This window comes from Pogona vitticeps, chromosome 8 (genome assembly GCF_051106095.1).
Source record: "Pogona vitticeps strain Pit_001003342236 chromosome 8, PviZW2.1, whole genome shotgun sequence".
Classification (NCBI taxonomy): domain Eukaryota; kingdom Metazoa; phylum Chordata; class Lepidosauria; order Squamata; family Agamidae; genus Pogona; species Pogona vitticeps.
The window spans coordinates 17302980-17317695 of NC_135790.1; the positions used below are offsets into that span (position 1 = coordinate 17302980).

At 41.3% G+C, this 14716-nt stretch overlaps 1 long non-coding RNA gene across 6 annotated transcripts in view; it reads left to right on the top strand.

The window, feature by feature from the left end:
* LOC144584205 (uncharacterized) overlaps positions 1 to 6859 on the top strand; it is a 45473-nt gene extending 38614 nt beyond the window's left edge. For 3 of the 6 annotated variants that reach the window (XR_013538311.1, XR_013538310.1, XR_013538312.1), the window contains exons 2-3: positions 58 to 154; positions 1004 to 6859. This is a non-coding gene — a long non-coding RNA (uncharacterized LOC144584205). The other 3 variants (XR_013538313.1, XR_013538314.1, XR_013538315.1) reach the window with 2 other exon arrangements.
* The last annotated feature ends 7857 nt before the right edge of the window (positions 6860 to 14716 follow it).

The following is a 14716-nucleotide window of genomic DNA, read 5'->3' on the forward strand; positions in this document are numbered from 1 at the left end:
CTTTATGGGGAGCGAGTGGGCTGTTCTTAAGCTCTCCTCTTTCTTTCTTTTTTGCAGTTCCCAACACAAGACACACAGCACACTCCCCTTGACGGGTTGACAGATATGCAGGCAGAGTCAGTAGATGGAAGGAAGAGGGAAAGAGAAACAGCAGGTATGACGGTTAGCTCTTCTCTCATATATGTACACATACACCAAGTTCACCAACAAGAAGATTTCAGCCAACATCAGGGCAGAGAAGAGACTAAGCTGATGTTTAATCAGGGAAAGGAAGCATGTTCTTTGTCCTGGAATGCAGCCATTAAGGTAAGGCGCTGAGGCTGGGAAGCTTGAAAGTCACAGAAAAGCAAGTCGGTAAATAAGGCAGAGTGTGCTTGGAATGCACCGATCATTCACAGCTGGAGCCGGGATACGGTTTCCATGGATGAGCTAAACCATCACCGAGTCCTGCTAAAGCCATCCTATGGTGAAACTGATGTGCACGAACTCTTGGGAAAAAATTTATACTCCCATCCTTTTGACTTGCACACGGCTGATTTTTCAATGGTGTGGTTTAACAGCTGGTTTGTGCTGAATGTTGGCATGGGATCTCTGAGGCATCTGACCCCATGACATCATTGGTGTGACAACACCCCTGGTTGAGGGAGGGTGGGAAGCTGGGGGAGTGGGATGGAGGATGACCCATGCAAACTGTGGTCCACCACTTGAGTTGAAGCCTACCAGCTACCGCAGCAATTCCAGAGGATGGAGACTAGACCGTGCTTATAACAAACGCCGCCTTTTCAAGCCCTACCAGAGCATGTGCAATAAGTTGAAAAGAGTTAGTCCTAATTAGTAATATTTCATTAGAGCCATGTTTGTATCACCATTTTTTGAAGTACAAACTTTGGGGAGAATACTCTCTTCCTCAGGCAAGATGTAAAAAGCAAGAAAAGGGAAGAAAAAAGGAAAGGGGAAAGCAGGCATTAACTCTGGATCTGAAGTCAGTGTCATCTCTATGCAGTTCCCGGAAGTAATACAAGAGGAAGAATGCCACAGAGAAAGAGAAGAAAGAAAGAAAGAAAGAGCCTCACCAGGATCAGAGAAGGCGGATGCAGCTTTGAGTTCACAGTGAGGACTTAGATGGCTTAAGACAAAGGGTCAAAAGCCGATGATCAGCCCTGAATGAGTTTGTGGGCTAGACCAGGTAAAACGTAACACCGTTGTACGACTTGATCAGACCCTGTTCTTTGTCTGAAGCATCCCTGATGCATCACGTCCTGTTAACAACATGCACATAACTGTTAAAATACAATACCATAAAATTGGCCAGAATCCAGTTGCTGATTTGTGCTCTTCTGGTTAAGTGAAATGATGTTAAGTCCCAGCGGCTGACTGATCCTCATTGACAAGGTGCTGGTTGTGTGCTTCAGTACATATCAGGAATTTTGTGCCACACTGTGGCTTTGAGCAAGCTGCAAGGGCTCGTAGGGTCCCCAGAAGAAGATAAAGATAAGCCACATCCAAGTTCTCTGTCCCTTGAGATCCCTGGAAAGAGTTGCCACAAATTAGATTAGCGATGGGCATATTTGTATACGAATACAAATGTCCCCACACAGGTGGCGTTAAGGAAGGTCCAGCCCCATGGGGCCAGACGGTCCACCATGGACAATGCGATTCTACCAATGGCTCCACGGCACAGGATCTGTTCGCCATTCCTGGCAGGAGGTGGGAGGATAAACTTTGCTGCAAGTTCGAAGAGTGGCGAGCAGATTGCGTGCTGCGGAGCCATTGGTAGAATTGCCATTAACAAAAATAATGGACGGGTTCCAGAAATATGCAAGATTTTAAGAAATAGTGTGTAATGGTACTGTATGTTCCATTTGAGAAAATAGAAGAGAAAATAGGTGCACTTTTTGTAAGGTCAAGTAAAGAAAAGAATTACTTGCTATCATAGGGGCAAATGGCTTGTCCAGCCTCAATTAAATTAAATTAAAAATGGCTGAAATAGCAATGTAATATCCTAAACATTGCTACTGCTAATGAAGAGTGGACTGTCTGGCCCCATGGGGCTGGACCCTCGTTAACGCCACCTGTGCGGGGATATTCGTAGACGAAGACCCCCATCTCTAGTTAGAATCAACTTCTTTGGGTCTAGCTGAGGTTAACAATTGGATCCAGGCCTTATAATAGAAATTATGTTATTTGGAAATCTGTCAAATAAGGAAACATTGTTCCATCTGTAAATGTGAATAACGTCTTTGATGGGAACCAGGGGGGAAAAGGGGGGGGGGAGAGGTGGATTTCAAGCAGGCTTTTCGCTGTCCTTGTAAAACACCTTCCAGACAGCATCATGGCCTGGTTCTTGAGCACCTGGCTCGTTGGGGGTGTTTCACCCTGCAAAAGAGTGTGGGGAATTAAAGGTGTTTTTTAGAAACAGAAACCACATTGCAGTGTTCCCACTTTAAATAAATACGACTCAACTTTTGCCATTAAAAAAAATGGATGGATTCCAGAAAATATGCAAGATTTTAAGAAATAGTGTGTAATGGTACTGTATGCTCCAACATATGAGAAGAGAAAATAGATGCTGTCTTCGTAAGGTCAAGGAAAGAAAAGAACTGCTTACTGTCATAGGGGTAAGTGGCTTGTCCAGCCTAAATTAAATTAAATTAAAAATTGCTGAAATAGCGATGTAATATCCTAAATGCTGCTACTGCTAATGAACATGGATGTCCCACTCCCATTTAGATCTTATTATTCAACCCTAATACAGAACTTAGTCTATAGTAGAAACCTGATGAGATCTAGGTTCCGACTGACCTGTAGACGGTGTTGTACCAACCCACAGTAAATACAAACTGAAATCTGCACAGAGAATAAGAATTAGCCAAGATCTAGAATTAGCCAAGATCTAGAATTAGCCAAGTTAAAGAATTCTTCAATCTCATTAGAAGTAAATCGAAGTGATTTTGAGGGGTTTAATTTTGAAGTTGAGACACTGAGGATCAGAGCCCAAGTTGGATCATTCAAACTATGCTAAATCTTTTCACAAAATCAGTCAAATTTTGAAGTGTTGACCTTGTTCTGGATCATGCATTAATTTATGTATACATCGGTCAGTATAAAATAACAAACACACACACCCATATAGCGATAGCATAAACATTTGCAAAATAAGTGGCATTATTGCTGCACAAGAGTGTAGTAATGATCATGTGCTAGTAGAACAAATCAAGAAGTCAGTTCTAAAAATGGGTCAGACCCCCCCCCCTCAACTTTGAAACTGAGCTTCAGATAACTACCAAATTTGGCATAGCTGTAGCAGGCAGTCTGCTCTTGCAAATTTGCAGAGGTTTAGGCAGAATCTTTTTGAGTTATGATATTTTGAAAGTAATACTCTAATGTCCCCAGGTTTAAAATACCTCATATAAGTTGAAAAGACCAAACTTTGTTATCTTGAAAAAAGAATGGTTGGCCCCACCTGCTTTTTTTACTTTAGAAAGAATCCAGGCTGCAGGGGTTGAAATATTGATCCTCAAAAGAGGCCTTTGAAATGGGAAAAACAGCGACTTTGTTATAAACTGAGCATGCATGGTGTCATGATGATGGGATATGTAGTCAGAGAAATGTAAAATGGAGTCAGACAGGTTCTGTGTGAAGATGATTTGAGAGACATTGGAATGCCTTTTTCTAAGCATCATGAGAGTGTTTTCCTGAAGACCGTTACATCCTGGTTCAAGATAATGATGAAGGCCAAACTGAGAGCCTGTGGAAGACTCAACATTCCAAGCTAGTTGGAGAAGACATAAACAACACCTGGATTCTCCTGGGAATAAGGGGAGGAGAGAGTTGGTACAGCTTCTTAAGGTTAATTGCTTAACAGCCAGAAAGGCCAAGAAGAAGGGAGGAGTTTGGGAAAGTAGAAATTGGAGAATGGGTTATGTGAATTATATTCAATTCAACTGTAAGCAACAGCATGTGATTCTGATGGTTCATGTGTTGTTCTGATCTGGATTCGAGGGGATGTAAGTAAAGAGAGAGAAGGAGGTGGGGCTAGCCATTATAGCTGACCTCAGCCCATCTTAATGGTATTTATTATTTTAATAGGAAATATTTTATTTAACTCCAATGATCTTTGAATATGTTCTTGATACTAAAGCTTGTACAATATAAATTGATTTCTAATGAAACTCTATTTTTCTAATAAAAATGAATTATAAAAATTCTACAAAAGGACTGGTCTCTTGAACAGTAGTGTCTGGCTAAATCCAGGAGGTGGGGAGGGCCACAAACTAGCTATCATTTAAGAGTCCTACCTAACTGAGCTTTAGTGAGTTCTAAGGAATCACAAAGTCCATGTGCCTGTACTTGCAAAGTACTGGTTAAGTGTAAAGTGTTCTTTTAAGGTCAGACTTGTTCAAAGGGCTTATGCTACGCACTGCTGAGGTCCTAGGACTTGCCCCAACGCAAAGGAGGTAGATATGTGGCCTGTCAAACTCTCTGATTGAATGCCAGCGGCCCTTTAGGGGGTCCAGTACATCACACATGGTACAGACTTGCCGGATAGATGATGTAAAGTAGCGTATGGGCGAGGGAGATTTACAACTCAATGAAAGTTCAGAGGTATTATGGAAGGAATTAAAAATGTTTTTGTTAAAGAAAGTAAGGGAGTGATATTCTTCCAGAAAGGAGGGCATTTTGCCATGTACCTACAGGGAATTATCATACAATTTTGTAAGACACATTCAAAGTATTTCTGTTTAGAAAGGCACAAAGCAGTTATGTTTGTCCCAGTGTTTTCAGTAAACATTTTCACATGATTTCTGAGACAAGTCTCCTGACACAGGTTTTCAAAGGGGAAATCAGCTAAGCATTTGGGGAAATCTGAAATTTTAAACCTGTCGATCAGAATCCAATTGAATTTTGAACTCCTTCCTGGCTAAACAGGGATTCGTACTTATAAATTAGTTTTGTTTCTGTTTGTATAAATATTTAAAAATACATCTTTTTTTAAAAAATTAAAAAACAAATATTCAAAGGTCACCCATTTACGCTTTGAAATCACTGCTTTTTATTTTATTTTATTTCATTTTGGCAAGGGATAGTCTTGATATTAGCAGGACTTTGCTGCTTATACATTGTCATAGTCCCAGTCATTCCACCCATTTTCTTAAAGATGTAAAGACAGTTTGCTCTTGCTCTGTGCCAAATATAGGGGTGTTTGGGGAAAGAGTTTTGAATTATGATTTTTTAAAAAGTAAAAATATTTTACCTCCCATGCAGAAACCAGAGACATTCAGTACCTGCAGATTCAAAACAGATTAAAAACATTGAAAAGACCAAACTTGCTTATCTTGACAGAAAATGGTCAATCCTAGCTCCTTTTTTTAATTTGGAAAGAATCCGGGCATCCATGGCTCTAATATTGATTTTGAAAATAGCTATTTCAAAGGGAGAAAAAGTCTGAGCTTCTGGATTTTCTTATAAATCCCAACATTATAAATGTAAATATAAACATGATATCAGCTTGAGAGCCTGGGGGGGGGGGGTCTGAACTTTTGACCTTTTCTAGTCATGACCAAATGAAATGACTCTGAGTAGGAAAACACTTAATTCTTTCCTGGCCAAACAGGCATTAAATAGACTGCCCTTTGTAATAGAGGATGCTAAGATCAGACTTCTTGCCTGCCAGTTGCCAAGAGTCACCTTGCATTTTCTTCACTTTTCCAGTGTTGGAAGGGATTTCCTAAATTAGGATAAATTTGCCCCAAGTATCTTAATAAGCCTAGACCAAGCTTGAGACAAGGGTAGCCATGGGTTCCAGCTTGCTGATGAATGTTGCCTATTTAAAGAGGACAGAGGATGATTCTCTGTTTGAAGGCATCCTCCGTTGAAGGGATGTCCAACTGATCTGTGGCTCAGTGGAAAGAAAGAAGCCTTGAAATGTTACACCAACAGTTAGGTCCATGAAGTTGTCCATTGAACCCTTGACTTACACACTGAGTAGGCACACTGATCTCTTTCAGCTACTCCTCTTTTTTTTGGCGTTGCATAAGTGATCATCCTTATATGCTAACATACACATTTAAAAATGCTTCATTGCCATTTCTATTAAATGGGATGGAATAAAAATATGATTGTGTGTCTGTCTGAGCAATTCTTCTAAGTAGCTGCCTGTAAGGAGTGTCCCTAGAGTGTCGTGGCACCAAAAATTTGCATTGGGCCAAAGTCTAGTTTCTCAGATGTTCACTTGTCATAACATGTGGTCTTTGAGATACAGCGTCTTCATTCTTCTACCAAATTTAAAATCTGACCCTCTTTGTCCCTGAGCCCTGAGCTCATTTCGAAACTTGCCAGCATATAAAAGTCCCAAAGAAACGACATAGCAGATCATGATATTAATATTGGAGCAAATACTGATAAACAACATTTTTGGGTCAAGTTTTGGAGTAGTTTTCTGCAATCTGGTGCCTCCAGATGTGTTGGATCAATGTACGAAAAATCTTGCCCAGCAGGAAGACAACAAAGTTTTACCTCCTTAGGAACCTCGCCTAGTGGTGGCATCTGCTGTTACTTGGTCTCCAGCTTGCTCACTGAGCCAAACTACAGCACAGGGTGAACCAGATCAATGTGGGGAGCAAGATAACAAGAAGAACCTATTTTGAAGTCCTCACAGAATCTGCTTCACTTATTTCAGACTGGGTGGTTGGGCTGTCTTTTTACAAGATTCCCTTGATTCTTCTTTGTCAACCAGTTCTCTCAATCCCAAATAAATGTCTTGTTCATCTCCTAAATTTAAAAAAAAAACCTTGGAGGCTAAAGAAAAAGGTCCCCTCCCTCCAAATTAAAAAAAAAAGAGAGAGACATCTCGCCCATGGTTTTTGTTGGAGTGGAGTTTTACAAGTGCTTGAGTTTTTCTTAACTGCTTTCTCTTCATAGACTGCTTCACATTTTTCTCTTTATTAATGTGGCATCTTTCCCAGGATTTTTTTATGGTGTTGGGTGTGTTTTTACTTATTGCAGTGATTTGGGTTTGATACTTTCTGTCCCCGCCCCACTCACAAATCCCGGTAATATTATTAAAGTTTTGTGTTTTTTAAAAATGTGTTTTTTGCCGAAGGGAAAGGGTATTTTGCTATTTTTACTCTGATTTCCAGTAAGCCAAACACCTCCCCCCCCCCCCAATTCAGAAATGGCACATTCTTCTACTTCAATTAGGCACCGATCACTTAACCAGGCTAAGAATATGGTGAGGGAAACAAAAATCAGAGACCTTCCATACAATGGTGTTCGCCAAAAGTTGGCATGAGCCTTATTGGAAAATAAAACAAATCCATGAAGAATGGAATAGCAAATTTTCCCCACCCACCTGTGGGCTCCTCCTCCCGTGATAGGTCAGGTGTCCAGTCACATGCTTGATCTCACAAGCCTCCCGAAAGTGGAGGTCGAGGAGCCAGCTGGAAGGGGACGGACACTCCAGTGCCCATACATAGTTGTGTTAAATGAACAGGTTATTGTGTGGAAACAATAATATGGATGGTGACATATTCTCGTTTCCGGGAAATAATGGCGAAAGTGTTTTCAACAAATGTGTATTTGCTACATTTGTGTTCTTCCTCCACAGCAGTGGTCAACAGGTTTGGTGAGCTTAGAGACCATTATTCTACTCATGAAAGGGATACAAAGATTGCATGAATGAATGAATGAATGAATGAATGAATGAATGAATGAATGAATGAATGAATGCTAAAAGTTTTATTTAAAAAATCAAACTCAAGGCATTTTGAAGTCCACTCTTGCTTTTGAAAAATTGGCCTTTAAAAAAAGTGGAGAAAAGGGGCCTTGTGATCTAGAGTGGTCTTGATCGGCTAGATAGGCGGGATATAAATAATAAATAAATAAATAAATCTATTTCAAAGGAGAACTGCCACTCCTCAGGGCCTACAGGATGAGCAATTATGCTTCCTTTGCTAGAAAAAGAAGGAAATGGGGAAGAACTGAGGCCATAGAAATGGGTTTGGGGTACTGTATCTGGAAGTGGTTAAGTTTTGCTCATCCCTGCTCCAGGGAGATCAGCCCTCAGGATTTGAGTATATTTTTAATTCTCAACAAATTACTCAAGCAGGTTAGTTCATGATCAGGCCATCCAGTGAGTGGATTACCCAGAATTCAAATTCAATCTAAGTGTTCCATCTGTCAGAGCATTTGAACAATTTCTAAAAATTCCTGCTGTTCATATTGTGCTGTAAATGCCATGTGGACTTATGTGCAAAATCGGGGGCAGAAATATGATGACATCATCTCTAGAACACTAGATCCAGAGCAGCAAGGATGGTTTCAGGGGCCAGTCTGGGTGTATCATGCCTTAATTATCCCAATGTTCAACCACTGCCACTCTCCATGATAGCGTCATCATGGCAATGATCCACTGAGGAATGTGTGGTCATCCAGATGTTGCTGGAATACAACTCCCACCATCCCTCCCTCTGGCTATGGGGAACGGTGAAGCTCAACAACACTTGTAAGGAGGGCCATGTGTATGGGAGGCCACCAGGGAAATGCTAGGGCTCTCCAGTTTGGGTAAACAAGAACTATGCCTGAGGTGATGTGTTAGGATCTGGCCCACACTGCCCTGGTAGCTGCAGGATCGGGGCCAGCCTGATGCAGGAATGGCTTGGTGTTTGCAGGCTCAGGCCCTGGCCTGTGTAGCAGCTGCTGGGCCACTTATGAGGCTCACCTGGAAACCTGGAGGGAAGGGCTATTTAAGGAGTGGTTCTCCCTCCCACAACTTGCTTTAGCAAAGATTTTTGGCTGTGTCTTGTTGCTCCTGGTTTGGTCCCTGTTCTTGCCTCTGAACTCCAGTGTTCCTGCCCCTGCTTGCTTTTGCTGATCTCCTGCATCTCAGCACCTTGTTCTAGCTCTGTAGTCCTGGTCCTGTGACCTGGCTCTTAGCCTGGTACTCCCACCTCTGCTTGGTCACGGACAACTGCACAGTGAGTGTCTTTGGACTTGTTACCTTACCTGGTGGACTGGGTCCTGGTGTCTTTGTCCACAGTGAGAAGCTGCCAGTGATATCTTGGACTTTGACATGGTGGAGAGTTGCTGCCAGATTTGACAATGCTGGCCTCGGTGATTCAATAGAAGGCAGCATCTTACTTTTCTGTGGTTCCTCCCTTGCGCTCTGTGCTCCTGAACAAGATCTACACCTGCTGTTTCCAGTTTTAATACATACAAGAGTGCAAGGTATCACACACTATCAAAAACTTTCATAGCATTTTAAGGACCTGTTCTGGATGTGTTTTGACACGATTTCTTTCACATTAATGCCATTTTCTTACCAATTGTTTTCAGGCAACAAAAAGTAGTGCACAATGTAACATGTACCCTTTTTCATGCTGAAATGAGCAATAGTGATTACTTCCTAAGCTCTATGACTAGCAACAGAAACAGAATATTTCTAAAAAGCACCTTCCTGGTGTTTGTCTGACTTTGTCCTGAGCTATATGGTAAGTTCCCAGAAGGCATGGTATTCTCTCCTCATTATCGCTGCATGAGAGCGCAGTGATGCTATTATGTGGCATAGCAAATAAACATTATACGAGGCAATTCTAAACGTGGAGGCAGCCCAAACAAAAATATGGTCCATTTCCTGGTCTTTTGAGTCATGGATACAGAAGCACAATATCTCCACATTCCCAAACCAGTGGTTTTAAAAAAGAATTGAATTGTAGATTTGTGCCTGATTTAATCGTGCCTACATTTGTCACTTGGGCATGCAACATCTGTTTACGGATTGGTTTTCTGGTGGAGGGTGGCAAATGAATCCAGAGCATGCTGGGAACTCTTCCAGCATGATTCCCAGGAAACTTTTCACAACTGATTCTGAGTCAAGACAAACAGTCAGCCAGAGGTATTGCGATGCATGCTTCAATCTCCAACCCACCCCATTTCCGAAAAAATAAAAAATGGAAACCTCAATAGGCTAGAAAGGATAGCAGTGGAGATTCTTCTTGCCCTTCAGGTGTGAAGGCTGAAGGCCCTTGGAATATGCCTGTGTCAAGAGGCCAAGGAACAGCTCCAAATGCAGCTGAGCAGTTGTGAAGGCTCATCAGACCCTTCACATCTGGCCTGCACATGGGCCTCATTGCTGCAGAGCGAGCTCCTGCTCTCCAGATGGGAGAAAGAATGAAGTGCTGGGATTTTATTTTAGAAAGCTCTTTAAAGGTCAAAGTTACATGACTCATGATCACAGGAAAAGGAGAGTGGGGGAGCAACACATTTTTCCATGGCACCCATCTTCTTCTGGAGGCTTCCCTTGCATTCTTCAAGGGTACAGTATTATTGTGCAGACACTTTGCGTCAATGAATGCCATTTCAGGTTTTTTGGCTGGCCGAGGGTGCTGGGTAGAGAAAGCTCAGAAATGTTAATGAATGGGGCAAAACAATGGATTTAGGGTGCTTTTAAATGCCCCCCCCCCCTGGAATCTACCAGGTAATTTTGTGCGCATGAAGTTATGGGTTGAAATTCACAAAAGCTCATGACAAATTAAACCTTGTAGTCTTTAAAATGCCATAATGATGTATTATTTTTAAAAAATGATTTGTCACCTGTTTGTTGCTGTTGTGACAAGAAATTAACCTGACTGTTGTCTAGGGGAAAAAAGAACATCATTATATCTTAATAAGTGGAGAAACTGAGGATGGAGAAGCACAAAGTAGATCATATGTCCTTGTACCCAGTTATTGTTCAACTATCCCATTTGTTGTTATGTACTGTCTAGCCTGAACTGATGTACAGTGGTGCCTCGCATAGCGAGCGCCCTGTTTAATGACGAGGCACCGTTGTACTAGTCTGATGCCCGTGGAAGTTATATTTCCAATGCTGAGCTGACTCAGTTTAAATGAGGACCACGAGCATGAACTTGTGAAAGAGGGAATGATTTCTGAGGTGCAAATCTTTATCTGAAAAGCTGTCTTGATCCTAGCCAAAACCACATTCCATTGGGTTGGTTGAGGAACAGGTTTCCAAGACCTCCAGTTGAAAGCATTTTTCAGATAATCAGTGTCAGGCTGAATATTCTGGCTAAGGCTCCTGACATTTCTACTTTGGTCTTTCTTCTCTTCTTCCATTTTTTCATTTAATAGGAATGTGTCAACTCAATTTCTACAAATGATCACTTTCCTTGGTTTCCAGGCCTTACCTTACTCCCTCTCTCCTTCTCTATCCCTGGCATGGGAAAAGGAACATTAAAAAAAAAACATCCAAATATTTTGCAAACCTCCGCCAAATACAAAGCAACAGCAGCAGCAGCAACTAACTGAAATTAGATGTAATTAAATTCTGGAGGTCAGAGACAGAAAAGTGAAATGATTTTTCAAAGGAAATTAATCCCTAAAGGCACACCAGACATAGACACACAGAGAAAACCAGGTTAAAAGAAGCAATTGACATTTATGTGAATGGCTTTTAAAGTACAGTATAAAATTCTGGTGTGGAAGGGGATCACATACCAACTGGAAACCTGGTGGCTTTTGTTGTTGCCACCATTGCGATCTTAGTTCAAATGAAGATCCTTGGACCTTCTCTTGGAATGGTGGAAGAGGGACTTCCATGTTCTCCAACAGGGACTTCCTCTCCTGCAGGGCAGGCAAAAGGAAGGGGCCCAGCAAGGCAGAGGCAAGGAACCATATTGAGACTGCAGTGGAAGGGGCAATTGTTCAATTTGTCAAAACGCTGGCACATAGGAATCAGAAAGGGTAGACTTTTAGTCTGATAGACTGCTGGAGTCCTCAACAACAGGGTCTCCTTGGACACTGACCCTTGGAACTGGTGAGTATGCTGAGTTCTCAATGTTTTGGGGGGTAGGGTGGGGTAGAGGTGAGATAGTTTCGGATTTCATTTTTCTAGAATGGTTGTAAGTTCTGGATAGTTTAGGATTCGCGTAGTAATGCTGATATTTCGCTTTTGCTTTTCAGTGGCCCTGTTTTTGCTTAAGTCAAATTAGCACTCATGCCTCCTATTTAAAGGGTTTATTGGGAAGGTAGAAAGCATGATCAAATAGTATCAAACTCTAGTTCACAGCAGGAACTTGGAAGTAACTAGTTACATGTAACAATTATATATAACTAGTTTCTTTTTGAATAATGAAGATATTAACTAAATAACACTTCAAAAACAATGTAACATTGTAGTTGCAAAATTACTTTTTAGTGTTTTTAGCAACATTTCTAGTTACTTTAAAAGTTCTTTTAAAGGTAATTTTAGAGGAAGTGTTCAGGTTTTATGTTATTTTCTTCTTAATCCTAAGGGGGAAAGGAAGTATCATTTTATTCTGTCTTCTGTATTTTCAAAGTGCACTATCACAACTGTACACTAGGGGGAACCATAGATTATTTCTATTTTTCTTGGCATGCTGGCAGTAACAATCCAACTCACCAGTAAAGTGCAATGAAACAAATTACTTTCATGGGCAATGAAACAATAACTACTACTTGGCTGGCACGAAGTAATGTGTAACACAGTAAGTCCTTTTCAAAATGGTGCTCACGTTTTGCCCACAACTCTGTACAGAAATTAGCCAATCACATCTACCACTCTCTTTGTGTTCCTGAAAAAATGTTTTTGGAAAGTCTGGCAAGAATTCCTCAAATTTATTTTAAAGCTATATACATTGAACAATGGAAGCTCTCTATTTCTCTCTTTTTGTTCATGGTTGCGTACTTTATATATTTTCGGTTGCCTTATAAAGTTAAAAGGAATCATTTTTCCACTTTAAAATTCTGCAAGTGTGTTTTTAAAATGATGGCAAAAGGCATGTGAGGTACCTTTTATGGCACAGCACCGTGGAAAATATATTCCTAAGCAAGAGAGTTTTCTTAATATTTGAATGTGGATGTTTCAAATATACTTCCCCTGAATGAGCAGGTGATGCAGAGGGATGTTATGTTTCTGCAAACTTAATGCAGCCCAGATGAAGTAAAAATAATATTTTGGATTTTGCTTAATTTTTTCTGTCCCACTATCCGAAGAAACCAATGCACATAGATCCACAATACCTCAGTTTTGCTGCGCATCACCAGAGCTTCTTTGGAAAAGGAGCAAAAAGAAATAGCTCAGAATGATTTGTGCACCATCAGCTAAAAGGCCAGACCAGGAAACCAAGGAATATTTTCCTAGATTGCCCATCGGGCCAGAGAGAAGAGCCCTATGCATACATTTCACTAGTGGGTATGAGGATTTGGATACAAGATTGGCCATCAGTGTCCCCAGCACAGAAAGGAAAAGTTGTTTTTTCTTTTTTTGGATTGCAAATCCCAGAACCCCCGGCCTTCATGGCCACATCTGCCTAGCCGGGGAAAATAGTTCTGCCAAGAACCACACAGCTTGGTCCGGAAAAAGGAACTTTTCTCAGCTCAAGTCTCTAGGCCTATAGACCTTTTCTTAAGACCTTTACACATTAATCAAGAAGGTCAAAGTCATATGAATTCTGTTTGTGTCATTTACTAGAATCACAGCTAAAACACCAGGACAACGCAGGCAGTTTTCTTACTTTGACAGATGTCCAGCATGCAAAATACCTCTCTAACTGCCTTTTATTCATTGCATTTGTATTATTAAGAAATATTTTTGGCCTTCTCATCAGCTGATTTCACTGCGCCACCGATTCTTCTGATCCCAGCATCCAATACTCCCACCACCTGTTTTTGGAATTTTCAGCATCTTCTACTAAGTATGTACAATTCTGTCTATAGCCTCAACATTTGGAAATGTCCAGCTGTTTTCCTTTGAAATATGTGTAGAAGTTATAAACAAAAACACGGTTACAAGAATGGAGGTTAAGACTAAGCTTTAGAATGGACCGCCTGACAGTAACAGTCGTTCAACAGTGGCCTGGCTTGGAAAAAATACAGTGTCTTGGAAAATCGTTAAGTCTCCTTTGCTGGAGGTTTTAACAAGAGGTTGATGCCCCCCTGCGAGAGATGCGTTCAGGGCATCACAGTACATTGGACTTCATTGCCATTCTTGGTCTACAGTTCTGTAGTTCCAAGATAAAATTCTGTGACTTCAGCTCCACACACAAGGTCTACAGTTGCGCAAGACCTTGATTAGGACCAAGGAAAGGAGAAACCAGCTGGAGGATCTGAGTTCCAGTCTCTGCACATGCACACGCCAATCAGCTGGGTTCCCCCTTCGGGGCTTGCCTGGTAACAAGATGGCAGGTGCAGATGCCGCCATCATCTCCTGGCACTGCCATCCAACTGCAATTAAGCTGGTCTTGTTTTGTGATCGGTCATCCAGAAGCAAGCAGGACATAAGATTTTTGTTAGTTCTTTTGGGCTTTCCTTGAGAAGGAAACAGGTTGCAAGCATATATATATACACTAGCCTAAAATGAGCTAAAAGATGATCTTGTATCTCTCTGAACCAGCCCTATCGTGAGCTGGATTCCATTGACCGTTGGCAAAATGAAAATTCAGTTTGCAGTTTGGACGGTTCTTTCTCTTTCTCTGAGTTGTTCTGTGTGAAGTTCTCTCTTCTTCTTCCCCCCCCCCCCTGAAAGGAAGTGAGTCAGCCTCCCAGCTGGGAGCCACAGAAATTAGACACTTCCCTTCTGAAATGTCTCCATCATCTTATAGGCTTCAGGGGACTATATAGAACAGCTGCACCCCTCTATAAGGCTCTTGAGGGGGAATGAGAAGAATGTGCATTATAAAAAGTTATCTTTGTCCTGTGA